Raw genomic sequence first — 12981 nt, 5'->3', positions numbered from 1 at the left:
AATGCTTGTTGCCTTTTGGAGTGAATAATGCGTTGTAAGGTTGCCGTCTTCTTGGGTGCTGACAAGGCGAGTGTTCCTCTTTAATAAATCCAGCAAAAAATGTACACATCAGACACAACTCGTTATCTAATATTTCATTATTAAATACTACCATATGCTGTGTAAGTAGTGTGCGCCCTGGTCCTAAAGTTGCGGAATAGCACCACCGTGTGACTGGTACCAACATTTTATATAAAGTGGCCACGCTAAAGCAGCGCTTGGAACACAAAAGCTGACGAGCTCGATCGATGGCTTAATAAAATGTGAAGTTTCAACAAAAAAGCAGCGATGCATCTCGGTGGATGCCATGCTCTACTGCTGACTGAAGAAACCACACGAGAGTGTGTTAATAGAGAATCCAGATGTGGAATCTCTGAATTCGATCATCCAAAAGACCCCCACATCCCCAAAGAAAACTCACTCCAAAGACGAGAGAGAGAGACGACAAGAACTGGGAATTTGGCGCCTAGTGTGGGGGACAGCTGTGAGCAGGGCGGGTAGAGGTGGACAGAGGAGCTGCGAGGAGGGCGACTGGGGGGGCATGTAGTGGTGGTCACCAGGAACCAGTGGACAGCGAGTGACTGTCATAAGCCTGACTGATATCAGGCGAGGACTAAGAAGGCTGGGGTCAAGGCCCTCTGCCTGGGTTGAGCGCCGATGATAGCCTCACTCCTATTGTGTGCGCTAGACTACAAACCCTGCCCTACAACCGAGAATAAGGACATACGTGATACAGGCACATCTACCATTGTGCTCCAAGTCATGGCAGGTAAAAATCAACAACCTTACTTCCACTACACATGGAGAGGTTTGCTCTTTGCTCAAGTAATAAAGCAGTAACACCAAAACAACACGATGGCAGGTACAGAAACTAGTTACAATCATAATTTGTGCACCCAGTCTTTTACAATCGCTTTGCAAATAAATGACAACACATTCAGAGCTTCCCTGTTTAACATTTTGGCTTGAATTTATTAAGAAACGTGTGCTATGGTCTCTTACCTTGGCTCTCGTAGACGTTCACATAGGAGATGCCCACGGCCACACACATAGCTGCCAAGGTTTCAGAATGCTATGTGTGTAATTTTCATAACCTTAGATTAATAATGAGTGACATTTTAATTACTATTAGTGGCACTTTTGCGCGAGGTGAATCAATCAATGAAGACAAGGGATGACCCAAATTACTAAGTATGGTATTGTGGTTTGTGCTTGTTCTCATATGCTTAGTATGGACCAGAGCATCCCTGGAGCTTCTGCCTCGTTTGTGTAGAGCATGGGTAGCTCCTATAAGAGACCATGGGGCAGATTTATGTTAACTGGTGCATCCCCAGGCATGCGCCAGTTAACATGCGCCACAGTGCGCCACTGCTCCGCCACCCATGGTGCGCCGCATTTATGATGCGGCGCACCATGGTGCAAGGCAGTGAGGATGCGTGACGCATCTCTCGGCGTACGTGCGGCGCATTGCAGGAGTCATGTCGCAAGTGCGACATGACTCCTGCAATGCACAGGAGCCACCTATTCTATGCATGCTGCGTCACCCTTACGCCTGCTTCAAGCAGGCGTAGGGAATTGACGTAGAAAGTGACTGAGTGAAATCTCTAGGGAGTCCTAAAGTAGTGTACATTTGCAATCTAGGCGAGATAACATAAATAGTCATTTGGGATAAATAGTCATTTGGGATAATTGAAGCGTCACTGCATGTGAGACCTTATGAATAGCCTTTCTCTGTTCGAACATTAACAGTGTGTTGTACATCAATTTGAATCTTGCTGCGCTTTTACAGGCTTGTTTCCGGGGCTGGAGACATCAAACTTACCAAAGACAGCAATGTGTTACTTCATGAAATGGTTAGTTTTATAAATGCCTAAATGTAATCATGTTAACCAATCGAGCGTTCGTTCTCATTTCTGTCTTCTCTACTTTGGGGTTGTGGACATAGCCGTATCAATTACATGTGCATTCGGTTAATGCAAGTTTGGAGGATCGGGATTTGGATTTGTTGCTTTATACATCTAGTGCAGGAAAATCCATCGGCGTTATGCTGCATGCGCTAATTGGTTTCCTGGCTGACAATGAAAATGCAGTGTGTACTTTATGCTTGTGGGGGTAGGCCATGTATTATTGTGATAAAATGGGATACCAAGATTTTGTTTGAGGTGGGTCCTCCGTTACTTTATTTTAATTTTACTTTTTTATTTTTGGTGCTTGTTGCATGTTGGTTGAAAATGTTTGCGATCCTAGGATAAATGTATGAATGAGGAAGCTCACATGGCTGCTTCAGTGACTATGTAGCAAGTTTCGTTTGTAAATTCTGCTTGTTTTTAATCGTATCTGTTTTTATTTGTTAAGCAAATTCAACACCTGACTGCATTGTTAATAGCAAAAGTTGCAACAGCGCAAGATGACATTACTAGAGATGGCACCACTTCAAATGTGTTGATTATTGGTGAGCTGCTTAAACAGGCTGACATCTATATTTCTGAGGTGCGTTATTGTTTTGTTCAGATTGAAAAATTTGATATTCACATGTACTCAAACCTTTCTGTACCTCCGTGTTCTCTAACACAATGAAAGTATAGTTTAAGGCAAATGTACAGTGCTGTAATCTTAGTCCCTTTATACCTAATGCTTGAGGCACATGTTTTTATTGGGTAACACTTTTCCAGATTGTCCTGACCCCTGCATTTTATACCCCGTTACCAAGGTGACCATCTTCTGCATATGCAGCTATTAGTCTTGAATTTTGTGTGTGGTGGAAACTGGTCTAGATGTTTCCTTGTCCAAATTTCTGCACACAAGTGCAAACGTAATTTGTTTTGCCTTGGATTCTTAGCGTGGCTGTATTTCTTTCCTGCTTCTGGAGTCATTTTGACACCAATTTCTTTATTTTATTGGTATCCAAACGCATATAAACACTTATCACTGGCCACTTTTGCAGCACCTGAGGGCTACATTATAGTCTCTGTAAGCCACCAAGTGTAAGTCAAATCTTTAATGAGCTTTAGGCCTAACAAACTTGTTCAAGCAAAGGAATCTCGTGTTCTTATGGGACAACATGTCATAACTAGTTTCCTAGTAGTTTTTCTGTGATCACTTCTCCGGAGCCGTTGCAAGTTGATTACTAGAGGTTGGTAGCTGAATCTCTGTTTTATGGCTTTAAATTTTCAACTTTTATTTCCCTAAAGGGCTTGCACCCCAGGGTAGTGACTGGAGGATTTGGAGCTGCAAAAGAAAAGGCCCTTGAGGTCCTGGAACAAATCAAGATGACCAAAGAAATGGACCGGGAAAGGTTCATTAATGTTGCAAGAACATCCTTGGGTACTAACGTCCATGCTGAATTGGCTGATATCTTAACAGAGGTAAGTATTACATGATTTGGAGTGTGATGCAACAGATAGCTTGGCAGGAGAACTTTCTGCATTTTAAATCAACGGTTGTCATTGTGGTTACCAGTAGAGGTTGGTCCGTTATTTGTAAATGGACAAAGATGTTTGATTTTCCAAGTGTTGACTAGTACAAATTGAGTGAACTTAACTTTTATGCATCGGTAATGTGCCTGAGATTCTCTGAGACATTTATATACATATGGAGGCAGAAGAACCATATTCATTTTAAGCGCCCAATTAGGATTAACAATGAATGGGTCAAAAATCGTAGCCTGTCCCCAGTGTAGCCTGGTAGATGTAATAGCGTTCACAAATCAATGTTTGCACATAGTGGTTGGGTGGGGATAGCGTGAGCCTTGTACTGGACAATGTTTTTTCACACTTTACCTTTAAAACAACTTTCTAACCTATAGAGAAATGTTGCATGGGCAAATTCTACACTTCTTTTTCAGTAGTTAATGCAGTCAGACACCATGCTATAGTATATTTCACTTTTCTTTTATTTAAATAACCGATGGCCATTCACATTGGAATGTTGGTAAAGAAAGGTGACTACAATAAGACATACCCAGTCGAGTCCTTCATACTCTCCCTCCTCCCAGTGCTGTGTATCACAGTAAAGTACTACTTTGCAGTACTGAGCTTCATCACTATACAGCATTTTCACTTCCTCCCCTGTATCTTCGTTGTTTTGGTTGTGCTATTTATGGATGTTACAGTAGTTATTCATGTAAAATTTCTGGATTGGGTTGGATATTTCGTGGTAGCCTGCAGATGATTTGCATGCATTGATCTGTTCACTCTTTCGTCAAGTCTCAACTAGTCCACTCAGAGGGGTAGAATCTTCGTCCCCCACCAGTCCCATCAAATAATATTTTGTGCTTCCAATTTATTTCTACATAATTAACGATGTGATGGTTTTTAAGCTAGTGAAGTTTACAATTAAATCTTGACCTGCTACCATATCAGTGCTATTGATCTGTGAGGACCAAATCTTGAATTTGTTTTTTGTTTCGTTGAGCTCTTGTGGTTGGGTCAGTGCTCTGGGAATCCAGCTAATTTAATTGATAGATTTCTTTTCACCTTTATAAGAAGCTTGAATTAAACTAGCATTGGCAAAGCCAATAGGTCGCATCTTTACATATAAGCGATGTAGTGCAGCTGGCAGGGAAAAAAAATATTTTAAAAGCTATTTTTTTTTAACTGGCTGGTAAATATAAAAACAAAGGTGTGCAAAAGTGTTTGAGGAGATGGGCCGTGATACAAGAGTAGTGGTTCTGTCGGGAGTGAGGAAATTTCTTTGTGCATCTATATCAATAGTCGGTGTCTTCATACATTGTAGGAAAACATTCTATGAACAATTTATAAAGACACAACACCTTTCTTAGATATTCAAGAATTATTTCTTATTTTGCAAGTATTGATACAGTATATGTAGTGGCTGTCCATAAACGAAAAGATAAAGAATCATACATACAGTGAAAAGGTTTTAGTGACTAGAAGTGATACGTGACATGTGATTTATATAGGGATAAAAACACATGACATAAACAATACTGAAGAACTTAGATTATCATCAGTCCATATGCGTTACATTGGTCACAACAAAATGCATTCTTATGCTTTGCGTGTTGTAACTTTTCACGGACGGATTGATGTAAATAACGTCGACGTTTCGACCCTAAGGTATGGTGCACGCTTAATTGCATCCAGGGCGGGTCTTCATCAGGACAAAAAGGGGGTGGACAGCCTGAAATTATAAGGCAGGGTTTTAAAATGTGAGTGTGTCCTATGTGGTTAAAAGTGGTGAACAACAACCATTGGTCTTGCTCACCTGAAGGAGATTATAATAGCGTTTTTTTTGGCGCTATCGTGGTAAAAAGTGTCAGCCGACACCTGTCTTGGATTTCTTTGTGGTAATCTGAGGAGGAAGATTTGGAAGATTCAAAATCTAGCAGTTCTGATTAACCGTATCAGATCAGAAGGTAGGGGGTTGTATACATACCTTCCAATGGATACGTTTAATTAACTTCACCAGCCGGGGAAGGGTACAGGGGAGTGCCGCAGCAGCAATCACCTGTCAGGATAGAGTAAATGAACACACCGAGTCAGTACTGACCCGTGTTTATAGGGTACTATAGAAAACGTTGGTCTTGAGTACATAAGATTACTGGTCGAAGTAGGTGCTGACTCAGGGCTGTGGCATGCAAGACTGGTGTATATACAACGTGTGTTGGTCCGGGACTGAGGGACCGTTTAATTGAAACATGGCGACTATTGCATCGTGAAAGATATACGCATATCCGTGGTAGATTCCGACTTGTGAGATATCTCAGGTTTGCAGACATTTATGCGCCGCATACCTAATTAAATGGCCGTGTAACTAGGGCATGCCGAGTATAGGCGTTTAGGTGATACGTGCCGACTGTGAATCGTACCGAGTATAAGGACCACCGGTCGCATTGGAAGGGCGTCCTGTACTAACATCTTGTTATAAAGTGATGCGGCTATGTGAAATTGATGGGATGTGGGGCCTGTGCATGGTCAAATTACCGTGCAATTGAGACAAGGCTAAAGTCGGGTATTAACGGGCTGTCTCGGGCCGTATTATTCCAGGGCAACGTGCTTGTGAAGAGTGAGCCTTAATAGAGATTACGTTTATATAAAGTGTAGTTGTACTTAAACGAGGTGCCCTCGTAGTGCTAAATGGTGTTCCGTATTGTTAAAAAGTGTTCCGTACTAGTTTGCAAGGAAAACGTTTTTATTAAAGGCCTCGTTCTATTTGAAGGGAATGGATCTCGTATTTTAACCAGTGATCGCTATTCAAGACTGGCATTGGTTTCACTTACGTGTGGGTGAAGAAGATGTCCGACTCTGTCCTCTCGTGGCGATGAATGGCGCCCGGGTTACGCCCGTAGTGCCTATTTAACATATGAGGTGACGTGGTATACATGTAGACGTGCATGCAGCTAGGGATACAGGTAAAATACCTTTGTCTGTGAGTCATGGCGGGGCCTAACGTGACATTCTGATGAGTTGTAAGGGATATGTAACATTTCAACATTTTGTATGCCACGGGCAAGTGAAAACCTACTATTGTGAGGTTTGCTCCAGGGGGGAATAGTGTTATAGGTTAGTTGAAAGAAGTATGGGCATCTCAGGCTTAACACTGACAAGACGGAGGTAATGTTTTTTAATCAGAAAACGGCTATTCCCTCTAGCCTTTGGTGGCCAACGGTTCTTGACCCCCCCCCATCCCAGCTCTCACAGTTCGCAATCTGGGTTTCCAGTTTGATAACACTCTTTCCTGCACACCCCACATTAACAAAACAACCTCTGCATGCTTTGCGAAATTGTGTATGATTAAAAAGATTCTTCCATACCTCCCTCTAAATGCTTGTAGAACTGTGGTCCAGGCATTAATCACGTCTCACTTGGACTATGCCAACAGACTCTACGCTGGTGCTCCTTTGTACCAGATTGAACGTTTGCAGATCGTGCAGAATGCCGCGGCAAGACTGATTGGAAACATTCCGTATCGTCAATCTGTAGCATCCTATCGCAAAAAACTACACTGGCTCCCTATCGCACGACGTATCCATTTTAAGATTTTAACACTTGCTTTTCGAGCCTTGAACAACTCCGGTCCAGGCTATCTGAAAAAACGGCTTGTCTTATCACAATCCGTTAGATCCTTACGATCCAATAGTCTACGTCTCCTGGTTGTCCCACGTTTTCGTCTTTCCAGAGTAGGCGGTAGAGCATTTGGAGTATTAGCCGCCAGACTTTGGAACAACCTCGCCTTGGATCTAAGATTTGTCCCCACTGAACCCATCTTTCGCCGCAAACTTAAGACTTGGTTGTTCTCCTCTTAAATTTCTGTTTGCACACTTTCTTCCCTGAGCTCGTTAGTTGTTAGCGCCGGGACACCCCCTCGGGGGTAGCCGTGCGCTCTATAAAACCCAAAAATAATAAAAGATAATGGGCATAACGGAATGCCTGTTGTGTGTCTGTACGTGCCAGTGAGCCAGGCCTAGAGACAACATCGACATGGCTCATAACTTGGGGAAAAAAAATGTATATGAGCAAAAAAGAAAAACTGGCAATACATCGCCATTGTCCTTTGAATTTGGGAAAATCATACAATAAGGACATATTACATCATTCATTGTTAACTATGGCATCATGCTCGTATTTCGTAGCATACATGATAACATGGCCCTTTGAATCACATTAATACAGTAATTGGAAAGTCAGATGGCCACACAGTCTGGGAGGAATCTCGGCGGATTGGTAAACTAAATATTCTTCAGTGAGGACTTTAAAGCTGTGTAAAGGGCACTTATGTAATGCCATAGTTAACAATGAATGATGTAATATGTCCTTATTGTATGATTTTCCCAAATTCAAAGGACAATGGCGATGTATGGCAAGTTTTTCTTTTTTGCTCATATAATGTTTTTTTCCCCAAGTTATGAGCCAAATCGATGTTGTCTCTAGGCCTGGCTCACTGGCACGTACAGACAACACACAACAGGCATTCCGTTATGCCCATACTTCTTTCAACTAACCTATAACACTATTCCCCCCAGGAGCAAACCTCACAATAGTAGGTTTTCACTTGCCCGTGGCATACAAAATGTAGAAATGTTACATATCCCTTACAACTCATCAGAATGTCACGTTAGGCCCCGCCATGACTCACAGACGAAGGTCTTTTACCTGTGTCCCTAGCTGCATGCACGTCTACACAGATACCAAGTCACCTCATATGTTAAATAGGCACTACGGGCGTAACCCGGGCGCCATTCAACGCCACGAGAGCACAGAGTCGGACATCTTCTTCACCCACAAGTAAGTGAAACCAATGCCAGTCTTGAATAGCGATCACTGGTTAAAATACGGGATCCATTCCCTTCAAATAGAACGAGGCCTTTAATAAAAACGTTTGCCTTGCGGAACACTATTTAGCACTACGAGGGCACCCCGTTTAAGTACAACTACATTTTTTATAAACTTAATCACTATTAAGGCTTACTCTTCACAAACACGTTGCCCTAGAATTAATACGGCCCAAGACAGCCCGTTAATACCCGACTTTAGCCTTGTCTCAATTGCACAGTAATTTGACCATGCACAGGCCCCACATCTCATCAATTTCACATAGCCGCGTCACTTTATAACAAGATGTTAGTACAGGACGCCCTTCCAATGCGAACGGTGGTCCTTATACTCGGCACGATTCACAGTCGGCACGTATCACCTAAACGCCTATACTCGGCATGCCCTAGTTGCACGGCCATTTAATTACGTATGGGGCGCATAAATGTCTGCACACCTGGGATATCTCACAAGTCGGCATCTACCACGGATATGCGCATATTTGTCATGATGCAATAGTCGCCATGTTTCAATTAAACGGTCCCTCCCAGTCCTACCCCAACACACATTGTATATACACCAGTCTTGCATGCCACAGCCCTGAGTCAGCACCTACTCCGACCAGTAATCTTATGTACTTAAGACCACAGTTTCCTATAGTACCCTATACACACGGGTCAGTAGTGACTCGGTGTGTTCATTTACTCTATCCTGACAGGTGATCGCTGTTGCGGCACTCCCCTGTACCCTTCACCAGCTGGTGAAGTTAATTAAAAGTATCCATTGGAAGGTATGTATACCACCCCCTACCTTCTGATCTGATACGGATAATCACAACCGCCAGATTTTGAATATTCCAAATCTTCCTCCTCAGATTACCACAAAGAAATCCAAGACAGGTGTCGGCTGACACTTTTTACCATGATAGCGCCAAGAAAACACTATTATAATCTCCTTCAGGTGAGCAAGACCAATGGTTGTTGTTCACCACTTTTAACCACATAGGACACACACACATCTTAAAACCCTGCCTTATAATTTCAGGCTGTCCACCCCCTTTTTGTCCTGATGAAGACCCGCCCTGGATGCAATTTGGCGTGCACCATACCTTAAGGTCGAAACGTCGACGTTATTTACATCAATCCGTCCGTGAAGAGTTACAACACGCAAAGCAAAAGAATACATTTTGTTGTGACCAATGTAACACATATGGACTGATGATAATCTATGTTCTTCAGTATTGTTTATGTCATGTGTTTTGATCCATATATAAATCACATGTCACGTATCACTTCTAGTCACTAAAACCTTTTCACTGTATGTATGATTCTTTATCTTTTCGTTTATGGACAGCCACTACATATACTGTATCAATACTTGCAAAATAAGAAATAATTCTTGAATACCTAGGAAACGTGTTGTGTCTTTAGAATTTGTTCATAGAATGTTTTCCTACAATGTATGAAGAGACCGACTATTGATATAGATGCACAAAGAAATTGCCTCACTCCCGACAGAACAACTACACTTGTATCACTTTAGGACCCAGGTTCTGAGGGTTACGGGTAAACCCCATTATAACTACTAGCTGAAAAGATGGGCCAGTGGCAATTTGCTGTTTTTTCCCCTGCCTTTGGGACCTTATAAGTGTTTAGCCATGCAACACTTGATGTTGTTGCATCAAGGATATTGTGCTGGATAACTAAACACTTATAAGGTCCCAAATGCTAGAGCTATTGGCTATGCCAATGCTTGTTTTAAATGGTACCAGCCCACCAGACTCCTGCACTCTGCTGGGGCTAAGCAAATTGTTACACCCAGATTTCGTCAAATGAACTGGGGTGGCTGAAGTTCAGTCACGGGATGGACTAAGTTGTTGAACAATTTTCCCCCCTACTATAGAGCTTTGCTATCACTGTTCTCCTTTAGGAATGAGCTCTTTAATAATTAAGAATTTCCTTCCAATCATGTTCAAGTCAGTTTCAGCACCAAGATACCTTAGTGTAAACAAACGCTCTATAAATTGTGATAACATAGCATAACATAACATGATTCCCGCAGGTTCGCAGAGAAAAAGAAAATAGTCACCTGCCATTTTTTAAATTACCTCGGGTGGGGGCATGAGTGAGCCTCCCAAGCCTATTTTGTTCTCTAAGAACCCTGTCCCCTTAAGCCAACATTTAGAAAAAGGTTTGGGGTGTACAGCCTTCCTCCCTGAGCCCTTAAAGTCCCTGGGAATCCCATCCCCAAGGCTGAAGGATAACTAGGGGGTGCGAGGGCCCTTCCTGAGCTGATAATGGATAAGGGGCCCCATTCCTGAGGACCACGCTTTTAACAAGCATTTACAATGCAACGGTATCGCCTTTGCAAATGTTAGAGCTATTGGCATTGTAAATGACAAATTTTTGTTTATGTGTTGGTTTTGAAAACAGATAAATAAATGGCATTGTCATTTACAATGCCAATAGCTTAATATCTCTCAAACGCGAGACCTATTGCATTTGAACACACACACACACACTCACCCACACACAGAGCCATACACACACACAGAGCCTTCTCTGACCCGCAGACTTGACACACAGCCTTCTCTCACACACAGATCGGACACACAACCTTCTGTGACACCAATGCCTCCATTTGCCAGCCTTCTATGACACAGATACCACGTAGCCAACGCACGGCCCTGTATGACATGCAGAGCTCTCTAACACACAGCCCTGTCGAGATCCCGTCCCCTCCGGCAAACACCCCTCTTTGGACATATCCTTCGGAGACACTGACCCATCGTATACAGTCTTTCTCAATCTACAACCCTCTCTGGAACACAGCTCCTTGGAGCTACAGCTCTCTAAAGCACATGATAACCCTCGCAGATGAAGAGACATCTCTGGTCCACAGCCGTCTCTGCCAAAAAGGCATCCTAGCCACGCAGCCCACTGAGACTCTGACCCTTCTGACACAGCCACGCATGCACAGAACCCTTTATGAGATACCTGCCACACTGATGCACAGACCTCTGACACGCAGCCTTCTCAGACATATATCGCTTTGCGGTCCACTGCGAAGGCGCCCCACCACACTACAGTTATTATTTACACAGCACAACAAGCTGCTTCGCTCCAGTATGTTCACTTCTGAAATGCACTTCAAGCTCTTAAAGATGCATGGGTGCTATTCTAGCAGCCTTTGCTGTTACGGTGTCGCCTGCCTCTGGCACCAGCGACCAGTGCCTGATTCTAAGCAGGCTGCCTTACCTGTCAGCAGGCTGAGCGCCATTGTCATGAGAAGCCCTTGTAGCAGTCCATGGGGGGTCTTGTAGGTCCGCAGATGCTGCTGAGGGTCCGTCCTTTATCTGGCAGAGGCTTTCCATCTCTGTCCTCCGCGGTCCCCTGGTTCCTACACACCAAACTCTTCATCACAGGAAGTGGAAGGGTTAGGCAACTTTTGGGGGAGGTGGAGTGATGGCTCTGCAGACAACTGGAAAGTGTGCTGAATGAAGTCAGTCTCATATAAAAACAGCTTTTTATGGGACTGGGAAGCGGCAGCGAGGTAGCTCAGTGAGCTAATGTTGCATCTGTGGAGATGTAGCTGCCATCTGCCCGGAGAAGTGCAGTCAGACTTCATTAACAAGACAACTGAAAATGAGCAGCACATCTGAAAGCAAATACAATTCAGATGATAAGGTGTCATTCATTTTCAGGCTTAAAAGCAGATAAGACAGTCCATCGGATCACTGCAGCACTGTAGATGCTGCAGGGATAAATGTGCAACCTGCAGATCAAATAAATGTACGTACCCCTGAGAAGGGGTACATTGCAAATAACAACGCATTTTATTTATGTTTCAAAAACACACACACACACACAGCCACACACAGTCACACACACACAGAGCCACACACACACACACAGAGCTACACACATACACACAGAGCCACACACACACAGAGCCACACACACACAGAGCCAGACACACTCACACACACAACACCAAGCCACCACATTTCTTTGATGGTGACTGTTGCACTCTAATTTTCTGGTTGAAGGGCTCTCTCAAACAGTGATCTAGCCACATTTAACTATATTTTTCAAGAAACGAAGTTCTGGTTACATTCTGTGGCGGGGCTTGTGTGGAGCGTCACTGCGCGCCCATGGAGGGCGCAGCATACTACGTGATACAAAAACAGTGCATATTTCCCATGTATTAATTCTTTTCGAGCCACAGGCTCATTGGCTAGGGCAGTAAACTGTCAATAGTATCCACAGAGAGCCGTGCGAGTCTGGGCATGGCGCCCCGCCGGCACGATGCCCAAGTGCCCCCGCGCCGGCTGCAGAGACCGGGGCTAAGCCTGGCAGGGATGCGCCCATGCCACAAGAGAAACTACAAAATGGGGTCAATGACACCGCGAACTGCAGGGATCTGCAAGATGGACTTGCAGGAGGGGTGCACTGCAACCCAGGACCAGCAGAGGTTCGCACTGCCACCGCAGGAATGGGCTGAAGGCTCAGCAGAACCACAAGAGGTGTACAATGGTACCCCGAACATACAATGAAACCAGAGGGGAGTACTAACCCTGTGAAACCACAAGAGGTGCAATGCCACCCCCCAATCGCTGGCCTAATCTTGAACCGCGCAAGGGGTTCACATCCACTCCAAACGAGAGCGG

General features: G+C 43.9%; 1 non-coding gene across 1 annotated transcript; it reads left to right on the top strand.

The window, feature by feature from the left end:
- The first annotated feature begins 3853 nt into the window (after positions 1-3853).
- Positions 3854-3989, top strand: LOC144780975 (small nucleolar RNA SNORA15). Its single transcript, XR_013600850.1, has one exon. It is a non-coding gene; the product is annotated as a small nucleolar RNA SNORA15 (small nucleolar RNA).
- The last annotated feature ends 8992 nt before the right edge of the window (positions 3990-12981 follow it).

This window comes from Lissotriton helveticus, chromosome 1_1 (assembly GCF_964261635.1).
Source record: "Lissotriton helveticus chromosome 1_1, aLisHel1.1, whole genome shotgun sequence".
NCBI classification, from domain to species: Eukaryota; Metazoa; Chordata; class Amphibia; order Caudata; family Salamandridae; genus Lissotriton; species Lissotriton helveticus.
The sequence above is the reverse complement of the archived record's forward strand: the minus strand, read 5'-3'. Positions and strand labels throughout refer to the sequence as shown.